The following is an 11,000-nucleotide window of genomic DNA, read 5'->3' as shown; positions in this document are numbered from 1 at the left end:
GATATTCTTGTTGATCTGTCAAGTTCACGGAATCTTTCCTCTGCCACCCTCATTGTCCTGGTAAGTGATCCTTTTATTTTGTTTCAATTATTATAATTTCATTCCTAGTGTTTCTGTTTTGGTTTCTTTTATAGTTTCCATTTCTCTGCTGAAGTTTTCTATCTGTCTACATTTTAAGATTCGTGAATTCCCCTTTAAGTCCTTGATCATAAAAAATAGTTATTATACACTATTATGATATTCCCAAAATTTGGGAAATCACATAGTGAGTTTATATTAATTCTATTTTCACATGAATATGGTCACACTTCCTTATTTCTTTGAATATCTAATACGATTAGTAAGATTTTATTATATTTTGGGTATCTGGATGAAGAATTATTGAAAATCTGGATTTTGTGATCTTCCTCTGAAGAATGTTGATTTTTTTTATTTCTTTGGCCAGCTTATTTAAAATCACTTTGAATGTATTTATGCTTGGTTTTATGTTTTTTTAAGTCAAATTTGTATTAATCCCAAGGAGTTTTCTTACCCCTTTTACATGGAAGACCTTAACCTCTAATCTTTGGTTCTCTTTTGGGGTCTTATCAATGCTTAGTTTTAGTTATTTTATTTTTGTTGTTGTTTGTTTGTTAGAGGCCAGTTTGGGGTTGTTAGATTGACACTAGGTCATAATCCAGGACATGAACTGGCAAACTGCAAGCCATACGCCAAATTCAATATACGACTTAAAATTTTAAGTTTTGTTTAAAAAAACTCAATCATTTTTTATATTATTGTCTATGGCTAGTTTTGTTCTAGAGAGGCAGCATTGGATGGAGATAGCAGAGATCACATAACCTATAAAACCTGAAAGGTATATTTCTTGCCTTTTCCTGAAAAAAATTGCTTACACTGTCTTTAGTCCATCTTCCCTATTTATAAGGTTAGACATTCTGTGACTTTGAGTGGATATGCAGAGTTAAGGAAACCCTGTCTTTTTCTACTGGTCTAGAATCCCAATACCTCAGAGCACTACTAGTATCTCTTCTGTCATGCACTTCCCTGAATGTTGTCCGCTACCTCTTCATTCAGTGGGATCAGTGGCATTTGCTTGTATTGCAGCTCCTTGAATTATGGTCAGGAGGTTGTTTCCAAGCTAAGACCTAAGGTGACTATTGATATTACTTTGTAAGATTCCCAATGCATGGGAAGCATAAATTTTGGTGCTATTGCATAGGGAAACAACTGTCTTATATATTTGTCACATTTTATTACTGTTTACAGGAAGAGAGTAAGTTAAAACCAGTTATTCCTTCATGGATAAAGTGCAATACCCACCAATAATTTAAATATTGATAACCATGCAAACAATATATTTTGCCACATCTCCTCTGGTAAGCTTTTACTACATATGGCCAATTTTCTACTGGTTACCTATATAATATCTACTGTTGAGTTAGCTCAAATTCAAAATGCCCAATATTAAACCCATTCTCTTTCCCTTCAATCTTCTTTACCTTTTTTTTCATCACTAAATAGTATCACCAGCTTTCTATACTTCCAAGACAAATGCAGGAATGCAAATATATAACTCAACTTTTCATTCACTCTTGCATTGCGTAGAAAAATATTTCCCCTAAGATGTCATATCCCACTATCTGGAATCTGCAAATACACTACTGTATATTTGAAAGTTAAGATATGGAAAGATTATTCATTTGGGTGAATAAGCCAGTCTTATTTAGTCTTCTTATAATAGGAAAGTTGGGTCAGGAAGTAGCCGTCAGAAATAAAATTTTTTGAAGGCATTGTGCTTCTAGCTTTGAAGATGGAGCAGGGAGCCACAAGCCAAGGAATGTAGGTGACCTTTAGAAATGAGAAAAGACAGAGAAACAGATTTTCCCTTAGAGCCTCCAGAAGGGACACAATCTTGCTGTCATGCTGAGTTTCAGCTCAATGGAATTGATTTCAAACTCCTGTTCTCCAGAATTGTAAAATAATACCTTTGTATGATTTTAAACCACCAAGTTTGTAGTAATTTGATGACACCATTAGGAAAGTTAAATAATCAATAATATCAGACCATTATAAAGCCTATCTCCTCGTATTCAGCCCTTTTCATTTCTCACCCTGTATCACTGGCTTTTGTAAGCTTCATCTCTAAGCCTACTTGACTGTCCTGTATTCTTGTTTGCTTACTATCAGTTTACACTGCAACTAAGTCTCCACTTATCTAAACTTCATGATGATGTGTCAGTAATTTATAATTTTATTTATAAATAGATTATTAAAATTATAATGCATTTATAACATTCCTTGCTTAAAATCCTCCAATGGAACACAAGGCACTCAAAATAAAGTCAGATCTTCAGGAGGATTAACACATGAGGTCCTTTATGGTCCTACTGCCTCCTAATCCCTCTTCCCATTACCCACCATACACTCCCCGACTCAGTTCTTCACTCTCTAATCACCACCATGGTATCAATTCTCATGATGAGTTCACCAATGTGCTGTCCTTTCCTCTCCTTTACCTGAGGCATTTATCACATATCTTTCAAATCAATGACTGGATAGAATAACCCTATAAATATGAACCCAAATTAATTTAATTGTAGGAGTTTGATATTCAGACTAATGTGCATAAATAGATTTGCTTCTTAAAAAAAAAAAAACACTTGCAGTATTTCCTTGCAGTATTTCTTTACACAGGGAAAATATCATTGTTTACCCACACTCAGATTTCAATGCATTCTACTCGACACTCTAATGCATATTTTTAGTGGAAGAGAGAGTAGATTTTCAAAATGAAACAAATGATACCATGATATGCTCTCATAGCAGTGTTCATCTGCAGAATTTGTCTAGAACATATTTATTACTTTAGCTGTATGTGATCAAGTTGGGATTGTGAGAGTGAGCACAAATATACTGACTTTAACTTTTTCTGAAATGTAGCTGTTCTTTCATTGAAATTTGAAGAGCGGATGATTTCACAGTTTTCTTTAAAATTCTATCCTGAAATTTCTTATGCTGTATATAATATATGAAGAGAATAAAACCAGTAAGTTCACCATAGTCCTTTCATAAATTTATGTATGTATGCAACAAGAGATGTATAACGCAGACTGAGGTAAGAGGAAAATGAAGGTGGGGAAGATTGCGGGAAGCAACAGTACTTGAACTGAGTTCACAATTTGATTAAGAAAACTGCAAGAGTAATCAAAACAAAGGGAATTTAAATAAAACGTGTATATAAACATGAAGCACTAATATGCACTGAAAGACCTTTCCAAAGTTTACCTTTTTAAAATATTTTTTTTTAGTTGTTGATACCCCTTTATTTTTATTTATTTATATGTGGTGCTGAGAATTGAATTCAGAACCATTTTGTATGTAAATGCTAGGCAAGCACTCTACCACTGAGCTACAACTCCAGCCTCCCATAGTTTACTTTTACAGGACATGGAGTGTGTGGTGGTGAGAGGCTTGGCAGGAGTCTGGGTGAGTAAAAGTCTAGTGAAGTAGGTAACCACTGAAGGACCTTATGAATGCAGGAAATGCCATTCATCTTGTACAAAACTGGAATGATTTTTCACAGGGATGTGGCATGACTATACATGCCTTTTGTATAATACCAATTTATCAAGGAGACATATGGATGGGAAGATGAAGATTTTGAGAACTTTGAAAATAGGGAGAGTATTGTATAGTTTGGAAATAAATTATGATCAAGAAATATAACACTAGGAAAGGAAAATGTGGGTTACACTGAAGAGAATATTAAGAACTAATATCATATGTTGTGGTGGCTGAAATAACATGAAATTTGAATATTGGTATAGATTCAGTTCCCAAGTTTAGCCACCAATTATCAACATGATCAGCACAAATTAATAAAACCTTATGAATCTTAGGAAGGGAAAATGATATCTTCCTTGAACCTGGTTCATAGAATAAGAAATGTCATAGGTTAAGGAACTTGCAGAATTTAAGACCATAGGTAATCAGTAAATGATAGTTGTTTGAACCATTTTTATGTAAAAATGGAAATCGACCGCTGGTTACATATTGGAAACTTTAAAAAATAAAACTAAAAATCTAGGATGAGTCTAAGTTTCAGGTCTCTATTAATACATGAGGTCCTTGGAAACACATACTAATATAGACAATAAGAAGTGAAAATAACAGTTTTGGTGAGGAAAGAAAATAATGTTACAAAAATATTTCAAATTCCTTTAACTATAACAATAATAATATGAAAACATACCTAATTTTTGTGATTTTTTTCTCATAACCTTTTCACAACATTGTGTGGATTTGGAGGTAAGAATATGGTACAGTTACCAAAAATATAGACTACCAAATTATGACTCCTGGGTTCAACTTTCAATGTTTACTAGCTGTGTGATCTTGGGGAAGTTTCTTTACTAATCTCTGACTCTTCTTCTTCACTTGTAAAATGGGAATTATAACAGCATTAATCTCAGAGAGTGATTATGGAGTGAAATAATTGTAAAGTGTTAAAAAAAAAACAGTTTCTCCTCCTTCTGAGTTGCAGAATTTAAGATATTCTCTTTATTTTCAGTAGTCACTTGTTATCCTTCTAAGGAATGTTTCGTTGGTCCTCTTTTTCTTCTACAACTCTCTCTAGCTTTTATTTTCCCCCAGAACTTGGGGAGCAAGGAGTTAAATCCAGGGAAGCTCTATCACTCACTACATTTCCCAGGCTTTTTATTTTTTTTTATTTTCAGACAGCGTCTCGCTGAGTTGCTGGCCTCAAGCATGTGATCATCTCCAGTCTCCAAATAGCAAGGATTACAGGTGTATGCTCTTGTGCCCAACTCTCCAGAAATATCCATCTTAAAAAAAAAAAAAAAAAAAGTTTAGTTGAGAACTCTGATGCTTCTGACATTCAGTTAACACAATGGGTCAAGAGACATGATCATTTTATAAAACAAACTAGATGCAATATGTGTAGCACATCCTATGTTTATGGGGTGGGTATTATAGCCTCAACACTTGACAAATGAAATTTTATATGTATTGAAGATTTATAAGGCAAATGTTGATGAGATTTACAACTGTTATAAGCCTCAAAATAAAAATTTCCCCCATTTTTAAAATTTTATTATAAATATCTAATAAAAGGAAATTCTTATATGTCTAAATCAAAATGTCAACACTTTAACATAGAGATCTGTGAGTGATATAGCTTGTTGGCATAGAAGCATCTATATAAATTTCTCACCATCTAAATATATAATATTTTAACTCTGCATAAATACAGTTGCATTAGTGAAGAGAGTTTTATGTTTCTAGAAATTGTGATTGCTAGTAGTTTTAGGAACCTATAATTTACCGCTTCACAGAATATAACTTTAAAGGAATACCACCTATTGTAGTGTATGTAGAGAAATAACAGACTTGGAGGTTAATTCTCTAATTTATAATGAGAGAGTAAATTATTTACCTTCATAAAGTTTCCTGTTTCAATTCTAAGTACACCTGCTCTAGACACCTAGGGACAGAATTATAGTTCAGAGAGAGCCGTGCCTAATTACAGCTCTTTAACAAAATGTCTATATTTCGACCAATGGAGTGAACTGTAAGAGAACCAGGGCCAAGCTTCTGCATCTTTGACCCCACAAATTTCCCAGATTGTACAATAAATCTTACCCAGTTCCCTAGAGCCCATTTAATAAGAGGTATTAATTTGACTATTTTAATTTCATTATCAGAATCATTACCAGTAAAAAAGTTTGAAATGAGAGTATTCGCAAATGACAGCCTCTTATTTTTAGATTTTTTAAAAAAGGATACATTAGGAAGAGAATAAGTATACTGATGTGTTCTACTCAGAATATAAGAATCTTTTATCAGATTTTCTTCAAAAGGAAGAAATAAAACGTAATGAACAAGGCCATTGTTCTCTCTCTCTCTGTCCACTCTAATGTCTCCATTCTGTAAGAGGCAACCACAATAACAAACTGTGAATGAAGAATTCCAGACGATTTTAGTAATTCATAGGAACATGAGCACATATACTGTCAATATGGTTTGAGTGTTTCAAAGTATAATATAAATTTTATGACAATTATGTACAACTTACTACTATAGGATTATTTTTCATGAAAATACTGTGTATCGGAGAGCTACTCAAACTGATATATTGATCTAATCAGTCAATTAATTTATTATAATACTAAAATATCTATGGATTACCTATAAGGGATCAATAATTTGGATGGTAAAAAATTTCAAATCAAAAGCCATGGAGGCCAATGGGATGCAGCTCAATATTTAAAGTATAAAATCAAAGAAATAGCAAACACCACTATTTGGTTATGTCTACATTTATACTTCATGATTTTATGACCTAGACAGGTATATTTCTGAACTCTTTGTGCCAATGATCTATTTATCTTTTTCTGTATCAGAATAGCATGACTTTAGTTATCTAGCTTTATAAAAAGAGTTATATCTGGAAACCAACTAACTTTGCCTCCCATGTTTTTGATATAATCTTGGCTGTTTTATTTATCAGTATATTTGTTAACTTGTATAAATATTTCCTAGACCTTCATGTGAAACAGTGGTATCTTTGAGATGGTGATTCTTCTCATACATGAAAATACTGTCTTCCTGTTACCTTAGCATTTTATGTGTTTCAGTAATATACTTGCTTTTAATGCTTCTTTACTTAAATTTATTTCTAGAAAACATAAATCTGTTGTTTCTTCAAGGAGCCTCAATTTGTAACTCTTATTATTGTGTGAGAATCCTACATATTGAATAAGACTTTAATATTTTATGACTTGTATATTTCACTCTAAACAAGCCTTAAATGCAAGAAAACTAGGTCACCCACTGCTTTGTCAAAGAAGCAAGATTTTATTCTAATATAGGGGGAAAAACTGAGAGCAATTGAATTACTGAGAAACAGTGTACTAGTATTAAATATGGAACTTTATTTTGCTCTTAATAATGATATTATCCTTAGGAATATGAACCCCTCTAAAATGTGGCTTCTTTGTATTTAATATGAGACAAATATATTTTATTTCCAGATTTTACTTATTAACAGAGCATCTTACCTAAATTAAAAATAATGGCAGAATTGAAAAAAAAAACTATTGTAAAACCTCTGATGTGAACATGGCTAATAAATGCTATGGGTCTTGTGAGTGACCTTTGAATAACGTGTATTATACTAACATCAATTCAAAACTCCAAATTATGTGGTCATTTGTGTGGAATACCTACCTCAACCACAGCAAATATTCCCTGAAGACCTTAAAAGAGCGTACTACAGGGATACTGCCACATCGATGTTCATAGCAGCACAATTCACAATAGCTAGACTGTGGAACCAACCCAGAAGCCCTTCAATAGATGAATGGATTAAAAAAAAACCTGGCATTTATACACAATGGAGTATTACACAGCACTAAAAAATGACAAAATCATGGAATTTGCAGGGAAATGGATGGCACTAGAGCAGATTATGCTAAGTGAAGCTAGCCAATCCCTAAAAAACAAATGCCAAATGTCTTCTTTGATATAATGAGATCAACTAAGAACAGAGCAGGGAGGAAGAGCAAGAGGAAAAGATTAACATTAAACAGAGACGTGAGGTGGGAGGGAAAGGGATAGAAAAGGGAAATTGCATGGAAATGGAAGGAGACCCTCATTATTATACAAAATTACATATAAGAGGTTATGAGGGGAATGGGAAAAAAAACAAGGAGAGAAATGAATTACAGTAGATGGGGTAGAGAGAGGAGATGGGAGGGGAGGGGAGGGGGGATAGTAGAGGATAGTAAAGGTAGTAGAATACAACAGTTACTAATAGGGCATTATGTAAAAATGTGGATGTGTAACCGATGTGATTCTGCAATCTGTATATGGGGTAAAAATGGGAGTTCATAACCCACTTGAATCTAATGTATGAAATATGATATGTCAAGAGCTTTGTAATGTTTTGAACAACCAATAAAAAAATAAAAATTAAAATTAAAAAAGACTATTTTACACTTTGATAACATGGAAAAATATTTCTAGCATTTCCAAAGAAAAACCTGTTAATTTTAGGAAATAAGTCAAGATTTCTTAGTTAACTAAAACAGTAAGAAACTGTCATTATTGTACTCTGGCTTGTTCACCTTGAAAGCAGTGATTTGGCTTAAGAGAAAATTGACTGAAGAGCTCCTTTCTCAACCCTATGTACACACACAAAGAGAGAGAGAGAGGGGAGGAGGGATGGAGGGAGGGAGGGAGGGAAAGAGTCTCAATGTACTTCTTGTAGGCGATTTTAGATAGTTATTTATCCCAGCCAGATATCTTGGCATTATTATTTTGAAAAATTATGCTATAACATTATTATCCATGTCTTGTGGAGAAGTGATATTTACATGACCTGGATCTTTCCTTTAAGTGCAGTGTGAATCTCATTAATAGTCCAGATAAAGTTTTTCGTTTATTTCACAAATTTTAAGAACTAAAGCAAGAGTTAATATTTAAATAATTGAGTGATCAAATTGACTTCCTCAAAAACTTATTTTAAATTTTTTTTTTTTAGTTATAGATGGACACAATACCTTTATTTTGTCTGTTTGTCTTGTGCCTCATGAATGCTCTGCAAGCCGTCCACCACTGAGCCACAACCCCGGCCCAAATACTCATTTTGAAACAAACAAACAACAAAAAAACCCACTTATCATCAATTTTTTCATTTCATATTTTTCCACATGGCTTATAGTGTCCCCTGTACTGAATGAGGATCTATTTTTCATTTCCTATTTCTCTCTTGGTAAAGCCTCCTAGGAAATAAAGATGCTGGAAAGAGTAGCACAAAGATATACAGAAAGAAAAATAGAGGAAGAAAAGAAAGGAGAGAAGAAAGAAAGAACGACTGGGTGGCATCTAGTCTGTGCCTAGTGACTTCATGGTTCATAAAAACAATCCTGAAATATTTTTTTTTCTCATTTGAAGAAGAGAAAACTAATGTCCTGTTAATTTTCTCAAGTCCATACAGCCAATGAGGGTTAAGATAAAGAATTTAAAACAAATCTCTATAAATCAAGAGTCTATGTTCATTCAATTTTAACAGTGTTTTTAATAATTCTGTTGAAAAATGGCCCTAGAGGGTTTTGGGAAATCTTCAGGGGCACTTTTAGTTGCCAAAATGTTTGGGAATCACTTCTGATGTTTAGTGGGTGGTGTCCTGGGATAGTGTCTAGACAACTAAGACAGTTTTTCAGTTTTTCACAGCATAGAAATGACTTCTGTGCTATGCAACTTTTGAAGTTTTCCCTAGAGATTATCATAGAAAACAATCTATTTATAATTTTACAAGCCTCCATCCTAACTCTGCTTTGCATATAAAAAGAAAGCTTTTTTTTTTTTTGTAAGTTTTAATATATAGTGAATTTTCTGGAAGGACAACTTCTGAGAAAATCGGGGGAAGATTATAATATGTTTTGTTTGGAAATTTCCCAAGAGCTATTCACCTTGCTGGAATCACGTAAGTTGCCTACATCAATCTGCATTTGCAGCTGATGTAGTCATGTGCTTATTTGGTCCTCATATTAAATGTCAAATATATAAACAATGTCAAAATACTCTGTTGATTATTATTTTCCTTCTCCTGAATAGAATCTTGTGCATTATAAAAAGTTTGCAAGCATCCAATTATTATGCTAACTAGTGTAGTTATTCCTACATATTTTAATAATAAAATATCACTTTAGTATAAATTATTTTTCTTTGTAGTATTATTAAAACACTGTATAGAAATTTAAACAGATATATGAAGATGGGGTAAAAGTATTGTGAAATCTATTCAAGACATTCACAAGATTATTGGTTCTGAAGGGGTTGAGAATAAATGTGTTACACTGTGTAATCCATGATGAGAATTTTCCAACTTTGAAATGATGGCTTAAGTATGGAGCACAGGTAAGAAAGTGTCCAGCAGTAAGAACCAGAATGGCCTGAATGTTAGGAGTGATTCTATTCTTTCCTATCTGCATGTTAAATAGCTTAAAGTTTGGAGAGTTAACTCCAGTCAGGCCTATTTGTTAAATTTGAATTGAGGGATTATTTTCTTAATTGTGATATATATATATATATATATATATATATATATATATATATATCAAAGTACAGTCTATTGTCATATATATCTAAAAAGAAAATTTTAAAAAAATAGAAAAATTTTTAAAATTCCAAACAATCTCAAGCCTTCACAGTTCTTGGCAGTCTTTATGTTTAAATATTAACATTAGTTTGTTCACTTATGGGTAACTTAAATAAATAATTATTTCTTGGGGATTTTTTTGTAATGACTTATTCTGGAATTAGCTATCAAATATGAGGTTTCTTCATTTAAAAAAGAATAAGAATATGGATAATTTCTGACCAATAACATATATGGATAAAATTGTATAGACTTAGAGTAAAATCCTTTCTAATTTTAAAGAGAACACAGAAATCTCTCTTTTGTGCTAGTGCTGTGTGTGGGTGTCAGGGGGAGTTGTTTATTTTCATTTGGGATACAATTGACACAAAAGTCATATATATTTGAGGTGTAAAACTTGATATTTTGATATACATATACCATATGAAGTAGTCAGCACGTTATTGCTAAATGACCTACCTGTCATCTCTACATAGGACACATGTGTGTGTTAAGATTTAAGAACTTGCCTTTTTAGAAAAATTTTAGTATACAATGCAGTATTTTAAAGTAATGTCATCATATGTACATTATATCTCCAGAACTTATCCATAAGTGTCTGAAACTATGAATAACAGAACCATTGTACCCTTTCACAAACATCAACTCATTTCCCCCACCTTCCAGCTTTGAGAATCTGCATTTCGAGTTTCAACTGTACACTTTGTGACTCTTTTAGATTATGCCTATAATGAAATTGTATAGTATTTCTCTGTGTCGTCGTCTTCTTCTTCTTCTTCTTCTTCTTCTTCTTCTTCTTCTTCTTCTTCTTCTTCTT

This window comes from Marmota marmota, unplaced genomic scaffold, assembly GCF_001458135.2.
Source record: "Marmota marmota marmota unplaced genomic scaffold, marMar, whole genome shotgun sequence".
NCBI classification, from domain to species: Eukaryota; Metazoa; Chordata; class Mammalia; order Rodentia; family Sciuridae; genus Marmota; species Marmota marmota.
The sequence above is the reverse complement of the archived record's forward strand: the minus strand, read 5'-3'. Positions refer to the sequence as shown.